Genomic DNA, 16383 nt, shown 5'->3' on the forward strand with positions numbered 1-16383 from the left:
AGCAAGTGCACAAGTTTACAGGAATACTGATTTGTGAATTCAAATAGTGTGAAACAACACTCCATTATTTAACAGCTTTGTTTTGCTGGAGCTGTTATGTCTTTTTACCATGGCACGGAATTCCAATTAAACATTCATGATTAAGTGTGTGTTTACCATCGGGAAGCTTGCTCTGCAGATTTCAAACTAAGTTTTAAGAAGCACACATTCATAAAAAGTACATTGTGAAATTACTACAACAACCATAACCTCAAAGTACAAAATATCTGTACCACACAGAAACATTAAACCAGTATGACAAAAAAAGGCACACATGAAGCATCAAATATCCATTTAATTTTTCATTGATTGAGATCTGAAGCCAGTACAAAGCTAGGTTTGCTGCTTCCTTTCAGATAAACCCAGCTTTGTTAGAACAGAACCTACTTCTTAAATTTCAGTATTCATGACCATGAATTAAACTAGGTGATTTACTGTTAGATTTGCATAGAATATAGGGATCCAACTGATTATTCGGTTAGAATATACAGCAAGAAAAGGTATGCAGGTTGGATAAGATACAGAGTGAAATCAATGTTGGAATCTTGAAAAAAGAAAGCCTTCCTTCATTACTATTTTTCTCCTAACTCACTTCAATTGAACCACCATATAAGATCTGCTCCCTGAAGATCACAAACAACCACAGCAAAGAATATCTAAGGGAAAGAAACACTCATAAATGGTAAAAACTGAAGACTACTGAACATTGCAATAAAACAGTCATTCCCACTGCCACGATCATGTGTCCTAGTTCACCATCACAAATTCAATTTTAGTAAAGCACAATCCCTAGCTCAAATCTGGCTAGGCTGATTTTATCAATGACCCACTAACAATGCAGAAATCTTGTCTGTTCAGTATAATGGTCTTCTCTCTTGATCTACAGTTACAAAAGCTTACCATTTGATTTCTATGACTCTTATGACATCAAACTGGAATTCAATACAGGAAGACTGGCATGATGCATGTTGGCCAAAGGTCATAGGCACACATCCACAGACTTAATGGCATAATGCTAAAAAATGTGAAGAGGAAGTACCTGGTGGTGCAGGTGCCTGATCTTTGAAGGCGGCAGGACGTACATTTAGCAAAGAGTGGTTAACAAAGCACAAGGGATCTTGGGCTTCATAAATAAAGGCCTTGAGTAGAAAAGCTGGGAAGTTATGCTGAACTTGCATAAAGCTCTGGTTAGGCCCCAACTGGAACACTGCTTCCAGTTCTAGTAACCGCAATTTAGGAAAGATTTGGAGTGTGCAAATAGTAACCACAATAGTTCTCGGGAACAGGGGTTTGAATTACCAGATTAGGTTGAAAAGAAAAGGCTTTCCTTGACACAAAGAACATTGAAAAGAATAAACACACAGTGCTGGAGAAACTCAGCATGTCTGGCATCATCTGTGGAGAAACAAACAGAGTCAGAGAGAAACAGCATGGAAACAGACCCTTCAGTCCAACTCGCCCAAGCTGACCAGATACTTGCCAGCATTTGGTCCGCATCCCTCTAAACCCTTCCTATTCACGTATTCATCGAGATGCCTTTTCAATGTTATAATTGTATCAGCCTCTACCACTTCCTCTGGCAGCTCATTCCACACACATACCACCCTCTGCATGAAAAAGTTGCATATGTGATCCATTTTAAATCTTTCCCCTCTCACTTTTAACTCATGCCCTCAATATTTCTACTCACACCCTCCAGAGAAACAACTTTATCTATTCACCCCATCCCTGCCCCTCATGTTTTATAAACTTCTATAAAGTCACCCCACAGCTGCTGGCACAGCAGGGGAAAATAGCCCCAGCCAATTCAGCTCCCCCCCCCATAGCTCAAACCCTGGCAACATCCTTGTAAATCATTTTGAATCCTTTCAAATTTCACAACATCCTTCCTATAGCAGGGAGACCAGAACTGCATGCAATATTCCAAAAGTGGCCTCACCAATATCCTCAACATGACCTCCCAACTCCTTTTCTCAATGCACTATCCTGTCTACCTGCGACTCTACTTTCAAGGAACTATGAACCTGCTCTCCAAGGTCTCTTTGTTTGACAACACTCCCCAGGTAACCTACCATTAATGTCATGCCCTGATTTGCCCTACCAAAATGTAGCAGCTCATATTTATCTAGATTAAACTCCATCTGCCACACCAAGGCCAATCTGATCAAGGTCCTGTTGTATTCTGTGGTAACCTTCTTTGCCAGCCAATACACCAACAGTTTTGGTGTCATCTGCAAATTTACTAACCATACTTCCTATATCCACGTCAAATCATTTATATAAATGACAAAAAGCAGATGACCCAGCACCAATCCCTGTTGCACAGGCCTCCAGTCTGAAGGGCAACCCTCCAGCACACCCTGTGTGTTCTAGCCAATTTTGTTTTTGAATGGTCTACCTCTCTACCTTAATCAATCCTCTGTCACTTCTTCAAAAAAGGTAGTGAGACACAATTTCCCATCCACAAAGCTATGTTGACTATCCTCATTCAAAGTTTAGATCATAGTGGTGCTGGAAAAGCACAGCTGGTCAGGCAGCATCCGAGAAGCAGGAAAATTGACGTTTCAGGCAAAAGCCCTTCATCAGCAATAGAGGCAGGAAGCCTCCAGGGTGGAGTCTTCCTGCCTCTATTCCTGATGAAAGGCTTTTGCCCAAAATGTCAACTTTCTGCTCCTCGGATGCTGCCTGACCTGCTGTGCTTTTTCAGCAACACTCTGGATCTAAACTCTGGTTTCCAGCATCTGCAGTCCTCACTTTTGCCTAGTTGATTTTGTCCTCATTCAAAGCCAATATGACTTATCTTTGGAACTATGGAGGGGAGATTGGTAGAGGTATACAATAAAATTAAAAGCTTAAAATGAGAAATATTCTTCTCATTAACTAATTGTATAACGACTTGGGGAGACAGATTTAAGATTTTTCAAAAGAGATGCAAGGGGAATTTGAAGTGGCAATGAGTGAATGACAATGACCTGGAACTTGCTGCGCATGAGGTTGATGAAACAGAAACAAATTGATGATTTCAAAAGCAAAATGGAAATAAATATGCAAGGCTACATGGACCAAGTAGTAGAGTACTAAATGACTGGAACTCCCCAATGAACTTAAATTTCAGATGACCTTCTTTCATGCTGAAAATAACTGAACGATTCAAGTGAGCTGGTGTTATTTTCATAAGCTGTTATGCACCATAACTTTTACAAAATCACCAAGCTGTTAATTCAGACACACTTTAGCAACATTTCTCTAGATGTTTTCCTGAAGGGCTCTCCAGTGAGAAGGAAGATTCTTGTCCCAACTGATTGCAATATGCTAATATTCTGACTGACAAAGGTAGCTGCCAAAGTCAGCATCTGTGGACAGCTCAAAAGAACCTGACTTCAGTGCCATAAGAGGATTATGGATCTACTCACTGCTTCATGTTCCTAAGAGTTTAAGCTTGCTACGACAAAGGATTGTCACACAGAATATTGAATGCCAGGCATCTCCATCAAGTACAGGTAGACAATTCTTTATCCAAAATCCAAAAAGCTCTGAAATCTGAAGGTTTTTTTGTGAAGTTATTTTCTCATTAACAAGGTTGTTTGGTGTGCAAACAGTTAACCCAAGTCGACACCCACACGATACATGTCACTCAGATGCGACATGGTGGGGCGCGGCCTAGAACCAGCAGGCCTGGGTTCTCTCTCACGGCCTGTTTTTACTTATTAAGTCTGCTCCTCCGGTAAGGTTTTTCAAAATTTCACCAAACTATCACTTATTCCGAAATTCGAAAAATTCTGAATTCCGAACTACAGCTGGTCCCAACAATTTTGGATAAAGGATCATCTACCTGTAAAACAATGCCTATTAATTCATTGCAGCTCACAATATAGGACTGCTGGCTGCAAATTGTTTTCGTCTCTCATATCTGCCAGGGTTCACACTTAAAATCATAAACTTCACAGAATCACAATGCTGAAGAGAATAAATTACTCATGTCTGAGTTAAATGTGTGATCCCTTACTTGAGGTTACATCCTCTGGCACTCAATTCTTCAACAAGGGAAAACAAACTTTCCATATCTACCCTCTCAAGTCTCCTAAGAAACTTGTACATTCCAGTAAGACCACCTCTCATTCTTCATATTTCAACGTGCACAGGCCCAATTTATCCAACCTCTCCTCCTTATGTAGACCGTCCATATATCTGATATCAATCTGATGGACTGCCTTCAATGCCTTGGACAAGGGACCAAAAACAGTTCACAGTACTCCAATTATGCAAAGTGACCATTCAAAAGACTTACAAAAATGTACATATCTGATAGCATTTCAGTATAGGACCATTGACAAAAGAGTTCAGTCTGGCTTGCCTAATTCGGTCAGGTTTGCTATCATTAGTGTGGCTGCCTCCATTGAACAGACTTGTTGACCTAGTGAGGCTTCATCCCTAATAATGTCAGTGTTTAACTACAAGAAGGAAGATTACATACAACTGAGATTTCTCATGAGCTAGTTGACCCGGTGAAGCTTCACCCCTTCCACTATAAGTGTTCATGCAAAGAAATAGCTGGTTTTTGAAGGAACCACATGAGTGAAGTTTGTACTCACTGGAGTTTGAAGGAAGGAGCCCACTTTGCCAGGCATACGCCTGGCATGTGCATAGTCAGAGTTTGCATTTTTGGTGGACAAGATTATCTGTGAATCCCTCAAAACCATATGTTCATGAAAATTCAACACATGTTGATTAGTGCAAATGTGGTTTCAGCCAATATGGTCAGGAAATCCAATCCACCTAAAAATATCTGAGAATTTAACAGCATAAGGGTAAAAATAACTATATTACACTTTACAACAGTGAACTAAAATGATCTGATCAGAAATATCAAAAATTCAAGATTCAGTGGTTTCACAACTTATAGATACATACACTAAAGTGAAGACTAACCCTGTTTGTATTTTAAGGTTCCTTGTTTAGACAGCAGGTTGTAATCACTTCGTTCTGGCAAAGTTCTAAATAATGACACTTTCAGTTTTAAAAATGATCTCCTCCTGAGAGAGTTCCTCGCACAACTCGTTTACTTCTTAACATGGATTTCTTAAAGTCTTCTTTGAAAGACTCGTTTCTGGAACTTTTCTCTTCCTGATGTCAAGCGATTCAGGACTGTTTCTCTTGCCCTCACTGTTTTGGAAGCTGCTAAATGCACTGCTCATGTTACATCCATTTCTTTCTGAAAGTCTTGCTTCTTTCTCTGAAAGAATGGTTGACATTCTTTGTGATTGTCTTTTTAAAGGACTTGTTTATCTGCCTGTTTCCCTGCATCATAAAATGCATTATTGCAAGATAACAGCCAAATATTTCCCCCCTTTTGCTTTGAAACAATTCACCTCAAGGATTTTTAAAAGCTTTCCAGACACTGTAGAATTCTCAATCAAAACTTAAACTCTTTTTTACATGCATCATAGAGAAATACAAATCAAACATACTACTATTCATGGCTCTGTCCGTACTGCTACCCAAATTTCCATACAACATAGAGATGTACAGCATGAAAACAGACCCTTTGATCCAACCCATCCATGTCAACCAGATATCCCAACCCAATCTAGTCCCACCTGCCAGCACCTGGCCCATACCCCTCCAAACCCTTCCTATTCATATACCCATCCAAATGCCTCTTAAATGTTGCAATTGTACCAGTCTCCACCACTTCCTCTGGCAGCTCATTCCACACCCGTACCACCTTCTGTGTGAAAACGTTGCCCCGTACGTCTCTTTTATATCTTTCCCCTCTCACCCTAAACCTATGCCCTCTAGTTCCGGACTCCCCACCCCCAGGGAAAAGACTTTGTCTATTTACCCTATCCGTGCCCCTCATAATTTTATAAACCTCTATAAGGTTACCTCTCAGCCTCCAATACTCCAGGAAAAACACCCCAGCATGTTCAGCCTCTCCCTATAGCTCAAATCCTCCAACCCTGGCAACATCCTTGTAAATCTTTCCTGAACCCCTTTCAAGTTTCATCTTTCCAATAGGAAGGAGACCAGATTTGCACACAATATTCCAACAGTGGCCTAACCAATGTCCTGTACAGCCGCAACATGACCTCCCAACTCCTGTACTCAATGCTCTGACCAATAAAGGAAAGCATACCAAATGCCTTCTTCACTATCTTGTCTAGCAGAGACTCCACTTTCAAGGAGCTATGAACCTGCACTCCAAGGTCTCTGTTCAGCAACACTCCTCGGACCTTACTATTAAGTGTATAAGTCTGCTAAGATTTGCTTTCCCAAAATGCAGCACCTCGCATTTATCTGAATTAAACTCCATCTGCCACTTCTCATCCCATTGGCCCAAAGGGTCAAGATCCTGTTTTAATCTGCGGTAACCCTCTTTGCTGATCACTACACCTCCAATTTTGGTGTCATCTGCAAACTTACTAACTGTACCTCTTATGCTCGCATCCAAATCATAAATATCATGAAACACTTCAAATTGCATTCAACTCAACTCAAAACTGGGTTGGTAATGAAGGAGACAAACCTAGTCTGCAGCAAGCTCTGGATAACAATCACGCTTATAATGACAAGTGACTGGTGATATTTATGTAAACACCAGATAAAAATTATTGAAAGGCCAACTGTTTTGTTAAAGCTTGCAACTTGCAGGTTTAGATTTAGATTTAGATTTAGACTTTTTTATTGTCATATCTACTAAGTACAAAAGTACAGGTTACAGTGAAAAGTATATAATGTTGCCACTCAAGGCGCAGCCTTAGGTCCAAGTACAGAATCATAAAAACAAGGTCGAAAAAAAGAACAAGGTCAAAAGAAAGAACAAAGTTAAAAAGTTGAACATTACAGTAATTTTTATTGTTAAGAAATAAAGCTAAAAGTGAAACATTACAGTCTTTCAAAAGTGCTTAGCCACACTGGGACCACACTTGCCACAGGGGCTCAATTTTCTCTTCTTTGCAAGGCTTTACCTTTACAGTCCATTCCAAGAATCCCCACACCTGGCCTACCATGCTGCTGCTGGGGTAACCCACCCCTCCTCTCATTCCACCTGGAATATCGATTCAGACCTACTGCGTTGCTGACTGCAGATGCTGCGTTCTCCACCAACCGCAGAGGCTGCCCTGTTTTTGAAAGCCGATGTCACCGTGACCAACTCAAATCTTGCTCTGCATCCAATGTCAAAGCTGTCTGATGCTGTCATTCATCATTGGACCCACAATCACCATGAGCTCGCCTCTCCATTTTGGGCTTGGTCATCCCAAGGAGCTGTCACCGCTGCTGCATGTGTTCACTACTCTTGTCCTATCAATGACACCTAAAGGCCTTGTCTTCATCTGCCACCAAAGCAGCCAAGGGGAACGGCCGGTTCCACTCCCCTGCTGCAGCTCCCCAGAGCTTCCTTCCTCATCCAAAGCCTGAACAAGGTGTCAAAGGTGGCGCGAGGACCACCTTGACAGAATCCACTGGGAACCTGAACTTGCCTCCAAAATTCCTACCAAGGGTCCTCGCTGCTGGGCTTATTGATCACCACCAACACTGTTGCTGGGACCGAGCTCTTCCCAAGAGGCAAGTAAAATGAAATAAAAGGGAGAAAAAAAGTGAGAGAACGCGAGAGAGTGAGAGAAGAGAGCGAGCGAGAAGAAAGAAATAAAAAGTGGATACAGCAGCTGAGCCCCAGGCAGTTTAAAGAAGCCTTAATAGACTAATACCTGGAATGAGTGGATTGCTTTATGAAGAAAGGCTAGATAGGCCAGGCCTGTATCCTCTTGAGTTTAGATGAGTCAGAGATGACTAAAGTGAAACATACAAAATTCCTAAGGGAATTCAATTGGGTGGATGCTGAAAGAATGCTTCCTCAAGAGAATTTAGAACTAGGGGTCATAGCTTAAAAATAATGCTGCATGCATTTAAGATAGAGATAAGGAAACATTTCTTTGAGTGTTGAGTCTTTCGAATTCCCTGCCTCAAAATGGCAGTGGATGCAGAACTTTTGAATATGTAAGGCAGAGATAGATAGGTTCCTGATTACCAAAGATGAGAGATTATTCGGGATATTGGAAATGTAGAGTTGAACTTGAAATCAGAACTTATCGAATTCGAGAGCAAGCTTGAAGGCCAAGTGGCTTACTCTTGTCCCTTGTTCACATGTTCTTATGTTCACAGCTTTAAGATGAAGCTAGAACAATCTACTCTATGTTAATTCATATTTTGTCTGTGGTTGGTCTACAAGAACATGGATAATGAAACACTGCAGGTTGGAAAACTATGTTTCCTAAAATTGAAATTCCTATAATCAGCATTAACATTTTAAGAAAGCTTTCATAGCATTGTACCTTGGAACTCAAATACAGCAAAAGCTCGAGGATGCAAACAACAAATCAGCTATATGGAATTGAACTCTAGTTTATTGGAACTAGATATTACTGCAGCACATTAAATGCATTAACACAGACAAATTTTATTGCTCAATAAGAATGAGCTACCATTGATGTTGATCTTATTCTCAATTTTATTGTTTAGAGAAACTAAACTTATGAACCAATTTCATGCTTTGCTGCAGCAAACTAAATAGTGAATGATTAACTCAACATTGCTTTTAACAGAATTTGCAAACAACTTTGACATCTGAGTTGAGAAACTGCCCTATTTTCATTTGCTTTATTGGTTCTCAAAAGTGCACAGGCAGGCATGGATGACGATAGTTATTGTGTAAATCTTTAGTTATCTTGAAATGGTAGTTATTTCTTGTGTCTTCAAATGTTACTGTTTCTGTGGTCTCTTCGCTGAAGCTAAAAGTGAAGTTGAAGAAAATACAGAAATTAAGATTAATGTTTGACTAAGTTCTGATTTTTGTTGAGTCAGAATCTTAAAACTTTTCTCGGCTCTGCCATAAACTCTGAACATTCATGCGAGGCGTAAGTGTTTCTAACATCTTCAATCTGTTTGGTAAGACCCAACTGCAGGGTCAGTAAATATGCCCTAAGGAGCAGGCAGCCTGAACATTGGGCCTGATCCTCAGAATGGAGCTTAACTCACAACCGTCAGTGCCTTGTTGTTAACAGAACCACAAGCTTCAGCTAGAGGACCCAGAGGTTTTAATCTGGCTCAGTTACAGCATGACTGAAATATTGACTGCTGCTCCTTATCCTCAACTGCCAACCTATGTCCTAATAATTCTCAATGACATTACTTCCACGACTTTCTGATGCAGAGTTTCAGTTGCTCTGAACTCAAAGAAAATATTTCTCACCATCAGTGCTCTGAAATGGTAACTCATAACTTTAAAAAAAGTTCTCTAAATTCTGGACTGACCCACAAGAGGAAATAATCTCTCCACATCAAGTACATTCAGGATCTTAGATACTTGGATTAATTCATCCCTCAGTCTTCCAAACATGTGGAAAGATGACCAGCTTGTCCAAATTTCTTTTTTTCTCTTTACAGAATGAGTGCGCCACTGGCTAGACCAACATTTATTCTCCATCCTTATTTTGAAGATCTCGATCCCAGGAGGGACCCCTCGGTTTCGCGATCGGTCAGAAGGAATAAGGTCTGTATAAAATAAGGTTACCAGTTTAATAAAATAAGGCCTCGGAACACTTCAACCCCAGGGCATCAATGTGGACTTCAACGGTTTCCTCATTTCCCCTTCCCCCACCTCACCCCAGTTCCAAAATTCCAGCTCAGCACTGTCCCCATGACTAGTCCTACCTATCTTCTTTTCCACCTATCCACTCCACCCTCCTCCCTGACCTATCACCTTCATCCCCTCCCCCACTCACCCATTGTACTCTATGCTACTTTCTCCCTACCCCCACCCTCCTCTCATTTATCTCTCCACCCTTCAGGCACTCTGCCTGTATTCCTGATGAAGGGCTTTTGCCCGAAATGTCGATTTTACTGCTCCTCAGATGCTGCCTGAACTACTGCGCTTTTCCAGCACCTCTAATCCAGAATCTGGTTTTCAGCATCTGCAGTCATTGTTTTTACCTAATAAAATAAGGCAGCCTGGCACAGATGTGTCCAGCAACACAGAGGTAAAAAGCTTCTGCGTTCCATGGAAAATTTGTGCAATTTCATTTAAACAATAAGCAATTTTCATATGTTTTTAAGAGATAGTATAGCCTTAATTACAAGGAAAGGTAATCAATCAAGTGTAATAAGGTGACATGATTGACAGCAGGTTAATCCAATTATATTTCCTGGGAATGGTTTTGTCTTACACACATCATCTCATACTGGCAGTTCAAGGTTAGTTCGAGTGGTCAGTTAATGTATTATGATTCATTTAATGAAGACTCCATTGTCTGTTTTATCTTCCAATTCAGCTAACTCTGCAAAGCAGAAATGCAGGTTCAGAGTGTCAAATCATAATTTGAAGCCATTTTATTGTGTTGTTTTAAATTGAAAAGCCCTTTTGTGGTTAATAAAAGCCAACATTTACTTGTTGCTCCTGACAACAGCCTAACTTCAAATTTTAAATCCTCAACTTGCCCTTGAGAATGTGGTAGGGAGATGTCTTCTTGAACAATTGTGCTGTGGGTTGGCCCACAATGCCATAAGGGAGGAAATTGCAGGATTTTGACCCTGAAGGAATGGAGATATATTTCCAAAATGGGATGGTTAGTGGATTGGAGGGGAATTTGCAGGTGACCGTACAAGTCCTTCAAGATGATAGGCATGGCCTTTTCCCTGGGGTGGGGGAGTCCAGAACCGGAGGTCATTGATTTAGGGTGAGAGGGGAAAGATTTAAAAGGGATCTAAGAGGCAACATGTTCACGCCAATGATGGTGTATGTATGGAATGAGCTGACAGAGGAAGTGGAGGAGGCTGGGACAAAGCATCTGGATGGGTATAAATAAGAAAGGTTTACAGGATATGGGCCAAGTGCTGGTAAATGGGACTAGATTAATTTAGAATATCTGGTCAGCATGGATGAGTTGGACTGAAGGGTCTCTTTTCATGCTGTACATCTCTATGACTCTATGTTATCCTGACATATGGTTTATACATGGTGGAAAGACTTTGGGAGTGAGGAGGTATATTATTCGCTTCAGAATTCCTCACTTCTGATCTGTTCTTGCAGCCATTATACTTACATGGCTAGCCCAGTTCAGTTTCTTGCCGATGGCAAACCTCAGGATGTTGATAATAGAGAATTCACTGAACATCATGGGGCAGTGGTTAGGTGTCTCTTACTGGAAATAGCCATTTTTGGCATTTATGTGGTGCAAATGTTGCTACTTTTCATCAGTCCAAGCTAGATATTGTCCACGACTTCCTGCATATTGACATGGACTGCTTCTGACCTTATGAAGAGAAGCATGTTGATAAAGGTGGCCGGACCCAGGACACTAACATGACAAACCTTTGCAGAGATGTCCTCCAGCAACAACCATCTTCTTAAATTCCAGGTATGACTCGAACCAGCAGAGGGAGACACCCCCAATTCCCACTGACTCTCATTTTTGTTAACGCTCTTCAATGTCACACTCAAACGTAACCTCGATAATAAAGGCAGTCACTCTCACGTCCCCTCTGAAATTCAGTTCTTCTGTCCAGATACAGCAAATACTTAGGAAAACTAACAGAATGCTATCATTTGCTAGATGGAATGGGTTTTAATGGATCGACTGATCATCATTGTCATTATCCCCCAACCTGCTTATTCCAGGGATGAATCTAGTAAACTCTGTTGAACTGTTTCCAATGAAGTTACTATGAAATAAGGAAGGAACATCACCCATATTTGCACACAATATTTGAGATGGCATCTCACCAATGTCCCATACAACTGAAGTATATTATGGGTAAATCATCACAAGTGACCTTTAACTTGTTACCTATTAAGAAATCTCACAAGTACTGAAACAATGATTTCAACTCTATTGCATGCAGCAACCAAAATAAGGCCCCTCAAGTAAGCAAGTTAAACCTATAACTCAACTTTGCTATTACCCGATTAGTGGTGGAATCTGGCCAGGATTTTAACCAACAGTGGCCTTACTCTCAAAGTGCCCATTGTTCGATCCTTATGCAAACTTGTTCTCTGGAAGTCTGCTAAATGGGCTTTCTGGTGTTCGAATCTTATACAAATTTTCATCCTTCAGGTCTACAAGGTAACATATTGATGATTTCTTAAAGTTCTTTTATCCAAATTACTAACTATTCTCAGAGTCCTTGAGATTGCAGCTTGCTTCCTTATCAGAATTGACTTCTTTGTTCCTTGTTACATTTGGCCTTAACTATCTTTTTTAAAGAAACAGCTTTTCTGCAATTAACTCCTTAAATTCTTCTGCAGGGCAATCCTTGTCTTTTATGGCAATAAAGTATCCAGTCTATAAATCAGGTGTCAAAACAGTTTTGTCTATGTAATGTCAACTCGCTTTTCCAAGGCATGGCTAATTGCTTTCAATTGCTGCTTCTTTCGAGAATAATAGTTTATCTTTGTTGATTCATTAGCATGAACAGTTACTAAAATTCTGCAATCTATAATATCAAGCTTATTATCCCTACTTTTAATCCTCAACATATTAAAGGATAGCATCCTATTAATGTCTTGATTATATGGGAAGTAGCTGCACTTATGATGGAGTGCCAGGATATTCAACCATAGCCACCACAGCTAAACTGAAACTTGACCTCAAATAAACACAGAATGCTGGAGAAGTGATCACAAGATTACTTAAAACAATATAGCAAAAATGGCTTCCAGGCTCTCCGGGCTATTAAAGCGAACTATGCAATACTTTGAATAGCCATTGAATAGAAAACATGTGACTAACAAGCAACTTGATGAAAAGCTCTATACATAAACTGCTAACAGTTGTTTTCCCTTCCATACTACCACATTACGGATTTCCCTGAGGTTACCTACTAATCTTTGCAAGAAATACTTCATAATCAATCAATAATGGATTGTCAGTCACGTTTTTTACCACCATATCCCTAGTCATTACCATCATAATTCGTTCAATGGTCAAATGCCTACAAACACCCAGAAAATGACGGCCATCACATATCAGGAGAAATTAGAAACACTTAAAAATAAATTACAAGCCATTTGCACTTACACTGTGTTCATTTTTGAAGCCAAGAAATAGTACTGCTGTTCTACAACACTGCATACCTGGTGCTCAATTGGTAAAACTCAAAATGTAGATGGGGGCAAAGTTAGCATTAGATCTCACAGAAATCGCATGCTTCAAAACCAAACCTCAGGTAAGGCTTGAAATAAGAACAGAACCTGAAGCAGGAGTAGGCCATCTGGCATTTCGAGCCTGCTCTGCCATTCAATAAGATCATGGCTGATCTTTTCGTGGCCTCAGTTCCACCTTACCTGCTCTCTCACCATAACCTTTAATTCCTTTAAAGTTCAAAAAAATTATCTATCTTACATTTAAAAACATTCAACAAGTAAGCCTCAACTACTTCACTGTGCAGGGAATTCAACAGATTCACAACCATTTGGGTAAAGAAGGTCCTCCTCAATTCAGTCCTAAATCCGCTCCCCCTAATTTTAAGGCTATGCCCTCTTGTTCTAGTTTCACCGGAAACATCCTAAGAATGGAAACATCCTCTCTACTTCTATCTTATCTATTCACTTCATAATTTCACAAAATCCCCCTCATTCTTCTAAATTCCAATGACTATAATCCCAGTCTATTCAGGCTATCCTCATAAACCAACCTCCTCAATTCCGAAATCAACCGAATGCACCTCCTCTGCATCCCTCCAGTGCAACTACATCCTTTCTCAAGTAAGTAATGCATTGGGGGGCAGACTTAAATGATAACCTCACTGGCTAAGTGTAAGTGAATCAACTACTGTAAAACATTACATTTTAGATCTTAAACTAAATCAGAGGCTAGATGACTCTCAGTTGAGTTATGGTGAACATAAGCAAGTAACTGTCCTGGGGTATCATTCAAACAGCGAAATGTTAAACTCATTGAATTGTGGATAAAAAAGCAAATCATTAAGAATTATGAAGCATGAATGAAAAGTGTTTGTCTACAGAATGCTAATGCTCTAATTTTTTAAATTGCAGGTTAAACTCCAGTGAAATAAGAATTATTACATGGAATTAGCTGAAAATATCTGTGTTCAAAAGAAATTGGTCTACATTAATTCAGACAGTGGCCAGCAATCGCCACACAGAAATAAAGTTTCTTGTGTATTTCTGGCAAAAGTTCCAGCTAGAGAGCACAAGCTATTTCCAAAAGATGCAATTTTTTTTGTTTCAATCAAATCTACTATTTAAGTAGTAAAGGGTCAATAAAGCTAATTTCATGTAATTTCAATCAGCAATAACCAAGTGTGTACAGTATCAGATGGGATCATTGAGGGGTTACGGCACAGAAAGACAACCTTCAGCCCAACTTGGTCATGCCGACCAGATATCCTATATAAATCTAGTCCTATTAGCCAGCATTTGGCCCATATCCCTCTAAACCTTCCTATTCATAGACATATCCAGAAGCCTTTTAAATGGCATAATAATACTAGCCTCCATTATTTCCTTTGGAAGCTCATTCCATACACGCACCACCTTCTGCCTAAAAGAGTTGCCTCTTAGTCCTTTTTATAGCTTTCCCATCTCACCTTAAGCCTATCTCCTCTAATTTTGGACTGCCTTACCCCGGTGAGTGATGTTATCTCTACCCTGTCTATGCCCCTCATGACTTTATAAGCCTTTATTAGGGCACCCCTCAGCCTCGGACGTGCCAAGGAAAATAACTCCAGCTTATTCAGACTCTTCTCTATAGTTCAATCCTCCAAAAGTGGCAACGTCCTTGTAAAGCACTCCTGAACCATTTAAAATTTCACAACATTCTTCCGAAAGGAGGGAGATGTGACTTGCATGTAATACTCCAAAAATGGTCAAGCTAATGTCCCATATAGCTACAACATGACCCCCCCAACTCCCATATTTTAATAAAGGCAAGCATACAAACGCTTTCTTCACTATACTGTCTACCTGCAACTCCACTTTCAGGGAATTATGAGGCTACACTCCAAGGTCTGTCTACACTCTACAATTCAGTTATGTTTACTTTAGCGATGGAAAGAGATAGATATATACTGCAGGCAAGAGTTATTGCTGGGGGAAAGGCAATTATCATGCGATTAGGCAAGATTTAGGATGCATAGGATGGGGAAGGAAACTGCAGGGGATGGGCATAATTAAATTGTGGAGCTTATTCAAGGAACAGCTACTGGGTGTCCTTGATAAGTATGTACCTTTCAGGCAGAGAACAAGTGGTCAAGTGAAGGAGCCGTGGTTTACTAAAGAATTTGAATCTCTTGTCAAGAGGAAGGAGAAGGCTAATGTAAGCATGAGACATGAAGGTTCAGTTAGGGTGTTTGAGAGTTATGAGTTACACGTTAGCCAGGAAAGACCTAAAAAGAGAGAGCTAAGAAGAGCCAGAAAGGGACATGAGAAGTTGGTGACAGATAGGATCAAGGAAAACCCCAAGGCTTTCCATAGGAATATCAGGAATAAAAGCATGACTAGAGAAAAATTAGGACCAATCAAGGATAGCAGTGGAAGTTGTGTTTGGAGTCTGAGGAGATAGGGGAAGCGCTAAATGAATATTTTTCGTCAGTATTCACACTGGAAAAAGACAATGTTGTCAAGGAGCACACTAAGATACAGGCTACTAGACTACACGGGATTGAGGTTCACAAGAAAGGTGGTGTTAGAAATTCTGCAAAGTGTGAAATTAGTTAAGTCCCCTAGGCTGAATTGGATTTATCCTAGGATTCTCTGTGAAGCCAGGGAGGAGATTGCAGAGTTTTTGGCTTTGATCTTTATGCCATCATTGTCTACAGGAATAGTGCCACAAGACTGGAGGATAGCAAATGTTGACCCCTTGTTCAAGAAGGGGAGTAGAGACAATCATGGTAATTATAGACTAGTGAGCCTTACTTCGGTTGTGGGTAAAGCGTTGGAAAAGATTATAAGAAATAGGATTTATAATCATCGAGAAAGGAATAAGCTGATTAGGGATAGTCAACATGGTTTTGTGAAGGATATGTTGTGCCTTACAAACCTGGTTCCACAGGTTGGCACAATACCGAGGGCCAAAGTGCCTGTATTGCGCTGCAATGTTCTATGTCACTTTGTTCAGTAACATTCCCCAGGACATTACTATTATGTGTATAAATCCTGCTTTGACTTGCCTTTCCAAACAGCAGCACTTCACATTTACCTAACATACATGACATCTGCCACTCCATGGCACATTGACCCATCTGATCAAGATCCTGGTGTACCCTGAGGTAACCTTCCTTGCTGTCCACTACACCTCTAATTTTACTAACCACACCTCCTCTGTTCAC

At 40.3% G+C, this 16383-nt stretch overlaps 1 protein-coding gene and 1 long non-coding RNA gene across 6 annotated transcripts in view; one reads left to right on the forward strand and one right to left on the reverse strand.

Moving 5' to 3' along the window:
* clcn3 (chloride channel 3) overlaps positions 1 to 16383 on the reverse strand; it is a 151385-nt gene that overhangs the window by 62150 nt on the left and 72852 nt on the right. The gene's annotated exons all lie outside the window — the stretch shown is intronic.
* LOC122556601 lies at positions 8841 to 11375 on the forward strand. The gene is made up of 3 exons (XR_006313583.1): positions 8841 to 8954; positions 9484 to 9589; positions 11294 to 11375. It is a non-coding gene; the product is annotated as an uncharacterized LOC122556601 (long non-coding RNA).

This window comes from Chiloscyllium plagiosum, chromosome 2, assembly GCF_004010195.1.
Source record: "Chiloscyllium plagiosum isolate BGI_BamShark_2017 chromosome 2, ASM401019v2, whole genome shotgun sequence".
Taxonomy (NCBI): Eukaryota; Metazoa; Chordata; class Chondrichthyes; order Orectolobiformes; family Hemiscylliidae; genus Chiloscyllium; species Chiloscyllium plagiosum.